This window comes from Hylobates moloch, unplaced genomic scaffold, assembly GCF_009828535.3.
Source record: "Hylobates moloch isolate HMO894 unplaced genomic scaffold, HMol_V3 SCAFFOLD_18, whole genome shotgun sequence".
Classification (NCBI taxonomy): Eukaryota; Metazoa; Chordata; class Mammalia; order Primates; family Hylobatidae; genus Hylobates; species Hylobates moloch.
In genome coordinates, this window is record NW_026652293.1 from 20,119,747 (window position 1) to 20,134,091 (window position 14,345).

The 14,345-nt window shown below is 37.3% G+C and overlaps 1 long non-coding RNA gene across 1 annotated transcript in view; it reads right to left on the minus strand.

Annotated features, from left to right (window-relative positions):
* The window catches only part of LOC116457368 (uncharacterized), a 16,710-nt gene extending 4,185 nt beyond the window's left edge, over window positions 1–12,525 (minus strand). Inside the window, exons 1-2 of the long non-coding RNA XR_004245009.1 lie at window positions 12,383–12,525; window positions 10,306–10,441 (exon numbers count right to left, since the gene is read on the minus strand). This is a non-coding gene — a long non-coding RNA (uncharacterized LOC116457368). The remainder of the gene's footprint in view (window positions 1–10,305; window positions 10,442–12,382) is intronic.
* Between the last annotated feature and the right edge of the window lie 1,820 nt (window positions 12,526–14,345).

Here is a 14,345-nt window from a genome sequence, read left to right on the forward strand (position 1 = left end):
TGAGACGGAGTCTCGCTCTGTCGCCCAGGCTGGAGTGCAGTGGCGCACTCTCGGCTCACTGCAAGCTCCGCCTCCCAGGTTCACGCCATTCTCCTGCCTCAGCCTCTCCGGGTAGCTGGGACTACAGGCGCCCACCACCACGCCCGGCTAATTTTTTTGTATTTTTAGTAGAGACGGGGTTTCACCGTGGTCTCGATCTCCTGACCTCGTGATCCGCCCGCCTCAGCCTCCCAAAGTGCTGGGAATACAAGCGTGAGCCACCGCGCCCGGCCTATTTTTTAATTTTTTTAAATTTTTTATTTCCATGGGTTTTTGAGGAACAGGTGGTATTCAGTTACATGACTAAGTTCTTTAGTGGTGATTTGTGAGATTTTGGTGCACCCATCACCCGAGCAGTATACACTGAACCTGATTTGTAGTCTTTTATCCCTCACTCCCCTCCCACCTTTTCCCCCGAGTCCCCAGAGTCTATTGTATCATTCTTATGCCTTTGCATCCTCATAGCTTAGCTCCCATATATTAGTGAGAACATACAACATATGGTTTTCCATTCCTGAGTTACTTCACTTAGAATAATGGTCTCCAATCCCATCCAGGTTGTTGAGAATGTCATTAATTCATTCCTTTTTATCGCTGAGTAGTATTCCATTGTGTGTGTGTGAGTGTGTGTGGCACACACGACACAGTTTATCCACTCATTAATTGATGAACATCTGGGCTGGTTCCACATTTCTGGATTTTGTGAACTGTGCTACTATAAACATGCATGTGCAAGTATCTTTTTCATATAATAACTTCTTTTCCTCTGGGTAGATACCCAGTAGTGTGATTATGGGTTCAAATGGTAGTTCTCTTTTTAGTGATTCTTCTTTTTTAACACACCTTCCTATTGGTGTCTCAGGTTCAGTACTCATCTCTTTTCGCATTCTATTCTAGTGGCTCTTAAACTTCTCAGGGCAAAAGACCCCTTTGAGAGTCATGAAACCTTTGAACCATTATTTCCAGAAAAAAAAAAAATGAATATGAAACTTAAAATTTTCATACAAGCTGTAAATGTTAAGTTAAAATTTTCAGACAAACTGTAAAGGTGCAGTACTCATTGAAGCCCATATGTGTACTCTCTGGGAATCTCGCTTAAAAGCCTCAACAATAGATGTTTTCCCTGGATGATCTTAACTAGTGTCAGAGCTTCAATCATCATCCAAGTCTATTATTTCCAGACCAGGCACCTGTCCTAAATCCTACAACTCTATCTCCAATAATCCAATGGACATTTTAACTTCAAAGGGCCATTCCCACTTCACACTACAAAGTCTCCTCCTTTTATGCTCGCTGTTCAATCAATGAGATCAACATCCATTCAACCGTCCAAACCAAAAAACTGGGAGTCATCTGGACGTGTCTCTTTTCTTCATTCCCCATATACAAACTACTACTAGCCAATTCTGTCTTCTCAAATCCACCCTCTTTTTTCAATCTCTACTTCCCACATTTATAGTAATAAACTATAAACTGTTCTTCCTGCCTTCAGGAAGGAAGATCACCTTCCCTCACCTGATTTGAAGATCTTGCATATCAATCTGAAACCTAAATTATCATTTTGTTTTTATTTATTTTTAATTGACCAAAAACTGTGTATATTTATTGTGTACAACACGGTGTTTTTGAAATATGCATACATTACGGAATGGCCAGATGGAGCTAATTAACATATGCATTGCCTCACATACTTATTTTTTGTGCTGAAAACACTTAAAATCTAAACTATTATTTAGACTGTAATCATGTCCCCCATTAACTCCAAAAATAACTTTGACTGGATCCTCATTTGTTTTAGAATAAAATTAAAAGTTCTGGAGTGAGATTTCCCCACCCTGCTTTCAAAGTAACACTTAATATTGCCTTAACATGTTGCGTGTTGTTTCTCTTCCCTACTACAATGTAAGATACTCTTAAAAGTCACTTTTTAAAATCTTAAGTTACAAACAAAGTTACTTATTATAACTTGTGACACAATGCAAACAAAAATAATAATTTTCCCCTCCCTACCCCACCCCACATTCAGGGCTGCACATCAAGAATCCAAGTGTCTAAAAGGCAGAGATTGTAATTTTTCATAGACATATCTTGTGTTTTGCACAGTACATGCACAATGCAGGCACCCAATAATTATTTTCTAATAAATTGTTTACATCTTATGGCACTGTGGAATCAAGGCAGATCGCCTTCATTTATTCTAAACCCTTGATATTCAAAATGCGGTCTGTTGGTCAGCAGCGCCAGCACCACGTGGGAGCTTCCATATTGAGAAAAGCAGAATGTCAGCCCCCACCTCAGACCCACAGATTCAGAAGGTCCCCAGGGGACCAAAAAGCACATTAAAGTTTAAGGAGCACTCCACTAAAGCACATTCTAGAGCAGCTGCCCCGACTGACCCATGGTCATTCTATGTAAAAGACACCAATAGAAGCCATCTCCTAAAGACATAAGGCAGATGTTATAGAAGGACACCTAAATACCAAATCAGTTTATACCAGTGGGTTCTAAACATAATGTTGTTGGTTTGCGTGCTAAGTCAAAGCACTGCATTCTCTGATAACTGTATTTCAATTAAGAGATTTTCAGTGAAAGCTGGCCTTGAATGTTACACAGAGTACGTGGCTCTGGTGTAGAGCACAGCCACTAAAAGCAGAGACTATCAACTTTTGCTTTTATCAGGAAATAGGTTTCTCTCCATTGAAACAACTGAAATTTAACTATCAAATCCTCAATACTTTAAGTAGGACACACTTCAGAACAACTATTAATATATGTACTTTCTAATAATTAGGCAGAAAGGCAAGATGGAAAACATGGCACTCAAGATTGTTTTTGAGCTCGGTCACTGTGTTAACCTATATAATTCTTCATAACCATTACCGTAAGTATCCACATCTGTAAAACATGGATAAGAATCCCTTCCTCAAAAGGTTATTGTGAAGATTTAACGTAATGTATACACAATTCCTGACATGTAGAAGGCACTTGATAAAGGGTGGCTATTCATAAATATGATTATTTTATTGAATAATCTCAGAATCTTCACTAGCTCCTTTAAAACCCGTGCCTAACCTCAGAGAACAGCTTTCCCTAATCTAATAAATCATCAAAGTTTAACCTAGGCACCAACTCTATAAAGATTTTGATACCCACTTCCACTTCACTCCCTCCCTCCCTTTTGTGTGTTTCCTACACACTATAAACATTTCTGTTATCATAGCACTTAGTCTTTATTGTACTTCTTTTTTAACATCTTTCTCTTCTCTATATACTGCACTCTTTCAAATAAAGACAAACTGTTTCTTTGGAGAAACCCTGGCATCTAGCACAATCAGTGACATTAAGTAGTTAATTCATAATTGAGGAATAAGTTAATGAATAAATATCAGATCCTCCAGAAACTTCCTTTCGGACTGATCAGCAACTTGTATTACTCTCTTTGGTGGGAAGTCATTTTCAAATTCTCTGTTTTTCTCCTGTGACAGCCTCTTTAAAAAGTCTCTGCCCTCTTCACTGCCCCCAGCTGCCCATGCACCTCACATGCATTCCACCTCCAACTCACACTCAGGGCTCCCTCTTTATTTCTTTTGTCTCTATTGCTCTTTCCTTCCTACAGAATCTAAATTCTTCAATTGCAAGGGAGGAAGGGAGGTTGTTTTTGGCTCAGGTGTAACATTCCATACACCCAAGTCCGAAATAAATCCAAGAGAGGAAACTCTCTGCAGAAGGTTCACCTGGTTTTCCCACCATGGACACCTGATTCTTGTTTGTGAGAAACGTGAAATCTACCCAATTTACTTAGGCTTTCATTAAGGAAACACACAGATTTGGGGGGTGAGTTGTTGCTCTGTTTGTCTGTCTCTCTCTCTTTTCTCTCTCTCTCCCTCTCTCTCTCTCTCTGTCTCTCTCTCTCCTCTCTCCCCTCTGTCTCTCCTCCTTCCTTTCCGCACCCTATTTGCTTGTTCAACTCATCCTAAAATGGATTTAATTACTTATTTAATAGCCTGCATGATATTTCCTCACAAGGGGAAACAAGATAGTGATTATCAACATAAAGAATGCAAAATTTAAACGGGAAAACAGAATCTTGCCTCATGGGTGGTCTTAGTTGCTCCTGAGGCATATGAAGGAAAAATGGGTTTCTAGAGGTTCCTTGCTCATTTCTAGAAACACCTGCAGGCCCTTGGGGAAGATCGTCTTTTAAAGTGCCCCATGAAAAGCTGTTTTCAGTCTAATTTTTTTTTAACTCCTGTGTTTTAATTTCCCTGTTTTCAAGCTGAATCTAATAAATTGCTGGTAATAGAAATATGATGCAGTCCCAAATTTGATCTTAATTCTCTAGAGATTTCTAAAAATTAAGTCAAGATCAGATGGACTTTAGTTCTTCTTTTCTACAGTCACATGAAACAAATTTTCTAAGATTTACATCAGATTTAAAATGTTAAAATCCATTATAATTCTAGGCATTTTGTTTAGTTACTTCTCTGGGCAAAATTTTAGAACTTTATAGCATATTTAAAATTTCTGTGATATCAATTTCACTTACTTTAACTTATATTGATTTTTTTATTTGATGCCAGTTCTTACTTGGCAGAATCGCTACATCATTCCCAGTCAATTCTTCATTTTCAAATAGTCCTAGGATTATAGTAAGATTGTCAGATTTACTAAGTAAGAATGCAGAATGTCCAGTTAAATTAGAATCTCAGGTAAACGACAAATTATTTGTTAGCATAGTCCCTGTAATATTTGGGACTTGTTTATATTAAAGATTATTCAGGTGCTTGAAACAATAGAAATTTATTCTCAAAGTTTAGGGAGCCAGAAGTCTGAAATGAAGCCATCAGCAGGGCTATGCTCACTCCGAAGGTGCTAAGGGAGAATCCTTTCTTGCTTCTTCCAGCTTCTGGTGGTTCAGGCATTCCTGGGATGTGACCATAAAACCCTGATCTCTGCCTCTGTCCTCACATGACATTCTCCTCTAAGGCTCAAATCTCCCTCTGCCTTTACAGGAACATTTGTCATTGGATTAGGACCCAAGCAGTTAATCAGGATGATCTCATCTTGAGATTCTTAATTACATCTGCAAAGACTTTTCCTTCCAAATAAAGTAACATTCACAGGGTCTGGGTATTAGGACATGAACACAACTTTTAGGGACCATCATTCAACCTACTACAGAGAATGACTAAAACTTCAAACATCATCTGAGGTTGATAAATTCATGGCTTAGGTGTAACATGCAGTACACCCAAGTCAGAAGTAAAGCTAGTGGAGGCAAATCTATGTAAGGTTCCTTTTACCTGGTTTTCCCACAATGGGCACCAGATTCTTATTGTAAGAAATATATAAAGTGTACCTAACTCATTTAGTCACTCATTCAATAGCAATCTTTTGAGTTCTTTTTATGTGCCAGAGTCTGAGAATCAGGATAAGCCAAAGAAACTGCCCTCCTAAGGATTATTTTCTAATGAAAGGAGAAAATTAAATAATCAATAAATAAACCGGATTATTATATAATTTAATAAATGCTATGAAGAAAATAAATAAAGTAATGCAATAAAGAGTCACTGGGAACAAGACATGCTGCTTTACAAAGGGCAGTCAGGAAAGAGTCTCAAAATAGATGACATTTGTGCTGAGTGCCAAGAGATGAGGGTGAGCCAGCCACACGGAGATCCCAGCAAAACCTTTACAGGATAATAATAGCAGGGATAAGGGCCTGAGGTGGGGAAAGGATCAATGTGTTCTAGAAAAAGGTGGAGGCCAGAGAGGCCAGAACATAGTGACTGGTGGAAAGCATGGTGTAAGGATAGCACTGGGTAGACTAGAACCAGGTCATTGCCAGGTCTTATGGCTCATGGTGCAGGGTATGGATTTTATTCTATGGAAATAGACACCAAAAGCCTTAAAGAAGAGTGATGATTTGGTTTCTATTCTTAAGAATTAGCAGCTATGGTGTCAGAAATGACTTGGTGGGGCAAGAATGGAAGCACGCTGACCAATTAGGTTATTGTAGTAAGCCAGGCAAGGATGAGGACGCTTTAGACTAGAGTGTTATTAGGAATATGGAGAATAATGGAAATCATTTGGAAGTTGGATTGTTCAAACTCAGTTACAGATTACATGCTAATTGTGAGAGAGGGAAGATGAAAAGATGACACCATCAATTTCAGGGCATAAATCCTCCCAGCTATAAACTATGTTGCCCAATCTTTCTTGCAGTTCAGTATGACTGTGTAGGTTCTACACAAGCAGATGTGAATAGAAGTTACAGGAACAACCTCTGGGTCACACCCATAGGAAGAAGCTTGTTCTTCATTCCCTCTTTCCTCCTCCTGATGGCTGGGAAACGGGACATCTAATGGAGCTGCTTGAGATCTAAAGAAGTCACATGTTGATGATGGATGATGGCAAAGCTGTCCCAGTATCCAGGATCCTTAGATGGTCTCATCGAGCAGGACATGCCACCTGCCCTGAACTGCTCACCTACCTTGCTCTCTGTTATGTGAGAAATAAAATTCTATTTCATTTAAACCCCCGTCTTTTGGGAAGGGGGTTTGTTGCAGCAGCCCAGTTTATATCCTAACTAATATTCTCAGAAATGACTTCAAGCATCCCAAATTCTCTTTTTCTCTCTAACCTGAATGTTCTGTTCTTACATTCTCATTCTCTTTCCTGTGTCCTGCCAAGATATGAGTTCTGCTTTCTGTGATAATGAGGCCAGAGCATCAGGGTCATTTAAAGCCATGTTGATGGAAAGAGTTTCTTCTTCTGTAAGAGTCCAAAGTCCAAAGGATTCTTGTTGCACAGTGTCATGACTCATACTGTACAATCCATTAAATATCACCTTAGGTACAGGAAATGATGGGTATTAACTGTTCAAATATTTTAATACCAAATGTTATATTGATTACACAAAGACTCAACACTCAAGTTAAAACGTGTAAATTCTGGGTAGAATTTTAATACCAGTCTAGGAATTCAATAAACAGCTTGGATCTCAGGACTTAAAGCATTAATTGTAGAAAAATACATTAACATTTAGTGAGAAAATAATTACATAGATTGCGTAATTGCATAGTATTTTTTCTTTATGTTTAGCATAAACTCTAATATGAAATGAATCCTTTTGGTTAACTTTAGTTGTATTCAGAGTATATACAATTTATAATTACTTTTCTGCATCTAGGAATTTATTTTATTGAAAGTAAATTCACACACACAAAAATCTGCTCTGTTGCTCTCCTTGGGGATTGGTAACAACACAAACGATAAGAATTATCCCCTTGTAAACAAGGAAAGTCACAACATTTAAGGTGCACTACGGTGCATTTAAGTCTGTATTTTGGATTAAATAGATAATGTTCTGTCAAATATGAGCAATTATTAAATATGTTAAACTAATAAACTGGAAGACATTTTAATTATGCCATTTTATAATTAAAATTGAACCCTTAAACATCTTGTTCAAGTGGAATGTCTCTCAAAGAACAGTAATATATCTAATCAATATTTATAAAATATTACTTAGCATTTAAACTTTAAAGTTGAAAAGAACATTTGTACATTTTACTTAATCTTTACAATAATAGTAAAAGGTATTACCATTAAACTTTTGTAAGTTAACACCTTTATGAGATTATGTAAATTGCCCAAGTTCATTCATCTAGCAGATGACTGGGCTTATACCAAGGTTTTTGTTTTTGTTTTTGTTTTTGTTTTTTGAGACAGAGTCTCGCCCAGGCTGGAGTGCAGTGGTACAATTCAGCTCACTGCAACCTCGGCCTCCCAGGTTAAAGCAATTCTCCTGCCTCAGCCTCCCAAGTAGTTGGGATTACAGGTGCCCATCACCATGCCTGGCTAATTTTTTGTTTTTTAATTTTTGGTAGAGATGGGGTTTCACCATGTTGGCCAGGCTGGTCTCAAACTCCTGACCTCAAGTAATCTACCTGCCTCGGCCTCCCAAAGTACTGGGATTACAGGCAAGAGGCACCATGTTCAGCCCAAGATCTTCTATTTCTACCTTCAGTGCTCTTTACACTCAATAGCTGCTTGGAGAATATAAAGACCTAAAACCTAACTAACTAGATGTGCCACTCTCCATAATTTTTCATAATTAAAGTAGGAAACGCTATGCAGGAACTGACTGTATTTTTTCTTTGTTACAACCTTCTTAAATTATATATTATATATTTTAAGGGATTATATATTAAGGAATTAAGATATGTATAAATAGAAAAATAATATATTCTGAAAATAATCACAATATTTCTCCCCCACCCACTTTTCCCATTCAGAACTATTCTGCCACCAAAATCCTGAGGGTTATGAAATTAATGGACATGTCCTTTCTTCCCATTTCTCTACCCTACGTCTCCCATTAAACAGTCTCCCTGTCTTCATTAAGTCATTTTGTCCTTCCTGTTCTCCCAGACCAATAATCCCAGTGCGGCTCCTTTTTCTTTTCAACTCAGCCTGGGCATCACAGTTACTTTCTTAGTTCATAGTTCATTGGTTGTCACACTGGTTGTTCTCAACCTCCTGACCCTCAATAGTTCTCATCATGCTGATTCCCATGGTCTATTCTTTCTGTCCGTACTTCCAGAGAACTTGTATTCTCACAAATGTTACAGAGCCATGGTAATTTGTTCACCATAATAAATTCATAGAATCTAGTCTTAACTGGACCCTTCCAGGCCTCTCGTTCAGCTTATTTGATAAACAGCAAGCATTTGTTGAACACTTTCAAAATGCCAACTATTGCACTACGATCTTAGGATATAAAATGAATAAGACAGACTCCCTTTTCTACAAGAAGTCACAGTCTCAGGTACCCACTTAAAGGTTCTTTAGAAACCTCTACTTTTAAGCCCACTCCTCACTTTCATCACATATGTTAGTCTCTCATTTAACCAAAAGGTTGACATGACTAACCTGAGCATCTTCAAAATCCTTCCATTTCATTCTGAACCTCTGCATTAGTCAGGATTCCCCACACAAACAGAAGCAATAGGACATGTATGTATGGGTTGACTCAAGGGTCTACTACTTTGAATGTTGATTCATCTTTAAAAGTACCTTCACAGCAAAATCCAGACTGGTGTTTCACCAACACCATAGCCATCAAAATCTCTATCTTCATACTTCTTTCTTAATTGTAGTCTCTCAAAAGATGTTCTGCTTCCTTGCTAATGTGAGTTCTTGATCTCCCCTCTTGTATCTCTTCCAACAGTTTTTTCACAATGATGCTTTCTCTTTTGTATCATCAATCTCTTGATTTTCACTCACTTCTCTTTCTAGGTAAACATGTTCAAGTCCTAGCTTCAGTCTTTCCTCTTTCTAATATACTCTGTAGCTACTACCCTTTGGTCTCTTTAACTTCATTACCATATTTCTTGCAAGATTAGTTTTCTACATTTGTTGCTTCCATTTATCACCCATTTACTCTTTCTTACTTTGCTCTCTGGCTTTGTTTGCCATTGCTTTATGAACCTACTACTTTTTCCAGTTTGGCTCTCCTCAACCCATTCTTATAGAAATGTCCCACAGTCTGATTCGTCACCTCCACCTCTCTCTAATTCTTATTTACCACAAGGTCAATCAAGGGCAGAAGCTGCAATTAGGGGACTTGAAGCATGGAAAGGGGAAGCAAAGGAAAAGGGTAAATGACTCACAATTTGAAACCCAACAAGGCTTGAAAATATTGCAATAAATAATATCATTTGTATGGTTAAATCAAAGGAAAATCTGGTGTGAGAAAGCCCTGTACTAGCATACTTGAGTTCTTACGTAGGAACTGTAACTTAAGTTAGTAGGTAAGCAAACTGAAAACCTAATTTAGGAGTATACCTCTGTAACAATAACTGAGTCTCAGCCAATCATAGCAGCTGAGCTTCAACCACTCATAGGCTGCTAACTGTCCAAACCATGTTCAAACAAGGCAAACACTGAGCTGTAAGCAACTCAGTTGTTTCTGTACTTCAGCTTCCTTTCCTGTATGCCACTTTCCCTCTTCTGTCCATAAATCCCCTCCAGTCATGTGGCAGTCCGAGTCTTTGAATCTGTTCTGATTCTGACGGCTGCCCAATTGGTAAATTGGTTCTTTTTTTTTCTCTCAATTAAACTCTGTTAAATTTAATTTGTCTAAAATTTTTCTTTTAATAATTCTAAATAATACTTGTCTCAGGAAGGGAAGCAATCTTTCAATCACCGAGTTAATCTTTCAAAGAGATTGCAGAATATAAATTTTGCTTAATTACTTACAAATTGTAGCTTTGACTACACGTTGAGGGTCTTTGCTCATGAGGTTTTTCCAAAGCATAATTATAGATGATTGATTACTAGCTGACCATCTGTGTCCAATAATGGGAAGGTTTGGTCCAGACTAAGGAAAATCTCCCTAGAAATACAAATTTTAGAAATTGTTGGAATTAATTTATAGTCATCCTAATGATAACAAAAATACATGAACAAGAATATCTCAGAGGATAGTCATATTGCTATAGATACCTACAGAGGTAGACATAAAAAGAAAACAGCTATTGCTTCTCCTGAAACACATGACATGACAAATGTTAAGGAAAAGACTAGCTTGCATAGAAAGATTCCAGAGTTGCTGAAATCCCCAGATACATAGTATTAATTCTTCTCTCAGTTCTGAATTTGTGTGATAATCAGAATGAGAAAAAGCTCATTCCCAAGTTGTTTTAGAAAGGGGAAATATTAAATGAGAAAACCTGACAGTGGGAAATAAGTGTCCCTTAAACTAACATACACCCAAATTAGTTACGGAAGTAAGGCAAAGGGATATTTATGAATGCTTTGGCAAAAAGAAACCATTTTGCTCAACCCCTTCTGTTTCGGGGGAAGTGGCTTGAAATAGCAAAATCTTTGCAAATGAATAATTTATGAAAGCTCCAGTACCCTTTGAATAACATAATTTAAACTGAAGCCATTACAGCATAAAAGGAAAAAGAAGAACTCGCTTCAAATTCTTCTAATTTCAACATGAATTAACATATAGTTTTGATTTAAGATAATCTAAGTTAGATAATCTAAGATAATTCTTCTAATTTCAACATGAATTAACACATAGTTTTAAGATAATCTAAGTTGGATAATCTAAGATAATTCTTCTAATTTCAACATGAATTAACACATAGTTTTGATTTAAGATAATCATTTTTGTTTCATTGTACCACTCTCAGATAACTCCCTGCTTATGCAGTCAAAGTACCACATAAAAATTAGAGTTCAAAGTTGCTTGGACGAACAAATTCATCTCACTGAAGACCTGGTTTAAGTCCATTTTAAAAATAAATTGTATCATAGATTGGTACATTTTAAAAACACATTCTGATTATAGATCAAAAAAGAAGACTTATGTACAAACAAGAATGGAAGCTGACCAACCATGTAAAAAACCAAGTCGATAATCATTTTTACTTATTTTTATATCCCTGGCATTCTTTTTTAAAAGCTTATCTTCTAGTTAACGTTTTGAAGTTACATAAATACAACATTATCATTAATTCCATATTTTCCTTAACAAGGCTATGTCTAAGAAATGAATAGAACAAATCTAGACTAAAGTAGCCTTTCCATCCTCTAATAAATAAAGAAAATCATGCCAAATATAATACAGCAATCAGTCAGCTGGTTAGTGCCTCGACAGTTCTCTTCCTAAATGCATTTAAAGATCTCATTCTTAACACCTCACCCACTTCACATGAGTTTAAGCAGTTTTTTTAATCAACGCTATCTGTATCCCTTGAGCATACTTATATTACTATACTTAAAATGCTGTATAAAATTCAATTTATTTACATGTATGTTTACCTGCCTAGATTAAATTTCTTAAAGTGCAGATGGGTGTATTCATCTTTTTATCCCCAGTACCTTGAAAATGGAACACTTTAAATCATTTGCAAATTGAAGGGCTAGTCCTGTATTTTTAGGAAAATAGAGAAGGTGGTATAAGAAATGAACACTGGAATAAAGTTCCTAAAGGAGGTAGAGAAAGCCAGTATATATGTGAATAATAAAATCATTTCTAGACCATTTTCTAATTGCTGATTGGTGGGATGTTGGGTCTTTTACTGTGTGCTGCTTTTATTTTTTTATACGTTCCTCTCACAAGGTTGTGAGTGCTGAGTTTCCTAAGACTAAAAATACATTCATCCTCAAAACTTCTAAACTCAGTTTCTAAACTCTTCATTCTCTCCATCATACTGGGAATGCAGCCAGGCTCTGCCCTAGCTCCATTCCACTTAATTGGGCCACATTCCATGCACACAGTTACATGTCAGTGTTAATTAGCAATAAACAATCCATAACTTACAATCCAGTTATTTTAGCAGGGGTTTCCTCAAAGATCCCAAATAACTACAAACAGTGGCTCCTTTGACCCTCCACAAGACTGTCTTCTCTTCTCTATTCTGAGTTTTTAGCAGCAAGCCAACCAGACAGAATAGGAAATACATGCTGGAAAGGAAGAAGAAAACTATTTTAAAGCTAGGCTTCTAGTCCAGGCCTTTACTACAAAATTCCATTTAGACCTCACACCAACCTGGCACTATCCCTTTTTGCATTTGTAGGTAAAAATGACAAAGGTGAGGCCCTTACAATAGAGGATAAAAAAAGCTTGAGACAGGCCTCCATTCCACTAGAATTCAGACATAGAAGCTCTTAAGTGAAAGAATCTGGAAATAAAAACCTTGGCCTATTATACACCCTAAGAATGTAATCTCACCAGCCCACACTGCCTCTCTAAAGGCTTGATTTAGTCTGCTTTCTACTTCCACACCTTCTAATTGTGGAATTTCCTTTCATTTTAATTCTCCTCCGGGCCAAACTCTGATTAAACTAACACATATGGTTTCTAGGATTTTGAAACTGAGCTCCCCCAGCAAGAATCTACTTACAGAGTAAACCAGTCAGCCCTCTTCAGTTTTCCCTGCTCGAAATAGATAGGGCAGTGCTCCGGTAGGCAATTAATTGACCCAGACTCCCTTGCGTTTTCTCTTCTTGTCTTCTTTGTGAAGACAAGACAAAAATTCTCCTCTGGCAACTGCAGGCCAGATATCAATTTACCACCAGCTCAGCACATTCCAAGTTAATGTACTTAGCTTTTCAGAATCCAGCACAATGTTAACATATTATTTACATCTCAAAGATAACCTTACTTTCTAAAACTTAATTGAAACTCTCACTTTTTAAAAGAAAAAGCATTGATGGCTCCTTAAGTAAGATTTATGGAACATAGCCTTTTCAAGTTGACACTCTAATGTCTCAGAGAAATGGCAGCTGGCAGGAAGATGCAGTAATAGGGAGACTGGCACGTCCGTCCTAATAACAAAACCACTCACGTGCGCTGGATTGCTTTTCTAGTCACTTGAACATACAGGCTTTTCCCCACCTCTGCCTCTGCTCCATAAGCTTAGAGCTCAAAAAACTACGTGTCTTTTGCTTCCTTCGTTATCTCTATGTCAATTGATAGTTTTAGCAAGTCTAAAACATTTTCATATCCAACAAAAACAGCAAGGATATTTTAGCTATCTTTTGAACTTTGGTGAATACATATCTCTACATATTCATTGATATGTCTATACTTATGATATTTTATTGAGCACCTACTAGTGTATGCCAGGCACTGTTCTAGGCCCTAGGAATAGGACAGGGAATAAGAAAGACAAAGTCCTTGCTTTCAGCTCTCATGGAGCTTCTGTTCTAGAAAAGAAGTTTATGTGGTTATTTTATATAGTTTAAGTTCTACAAAGAAGATAAATTAGAGAATGTAATGAAGCATGACTGGGGACCCCTTTGGAGACTGGAGCTGATTTCTGAATGACAAGATGACCTGGCAATGACAAGATAGGGAGCAGAGCATTCTAAACAAAGGATATAGCAAGTTCCACAGGCCCTAGATTTAGACGTGACTTTGGCCTGGTTGATGAATGGGAAGAAGGTCATTGTGCCTGGAGTTTAGTAAGAAATGTAGAATGAGATGAAGTAGAAGAGAAGGCAGAAACCAGAATATGGAAATCTTTAAGGCGATAGTAAAGAGTTTGTATTTTATTCTAATGGTAGAGGGAAGGCACTCGACAGTGGTTTATAATTTTTAAGTAACGCATTAACTGCAAGTGTGGAGAATAGATGGTGGAATGGCAAGACTAGAAACAGAGAGACCACTTAGAGGTCATTGCAGAGGTCCACATAAGAAACAGTAGTAGCTTGTCCAAGTGGAAAATGAAAAGATGAAGAAAAAGTAGATAGGTTAAACAACTTTTTTTGAGGTAGAGCTG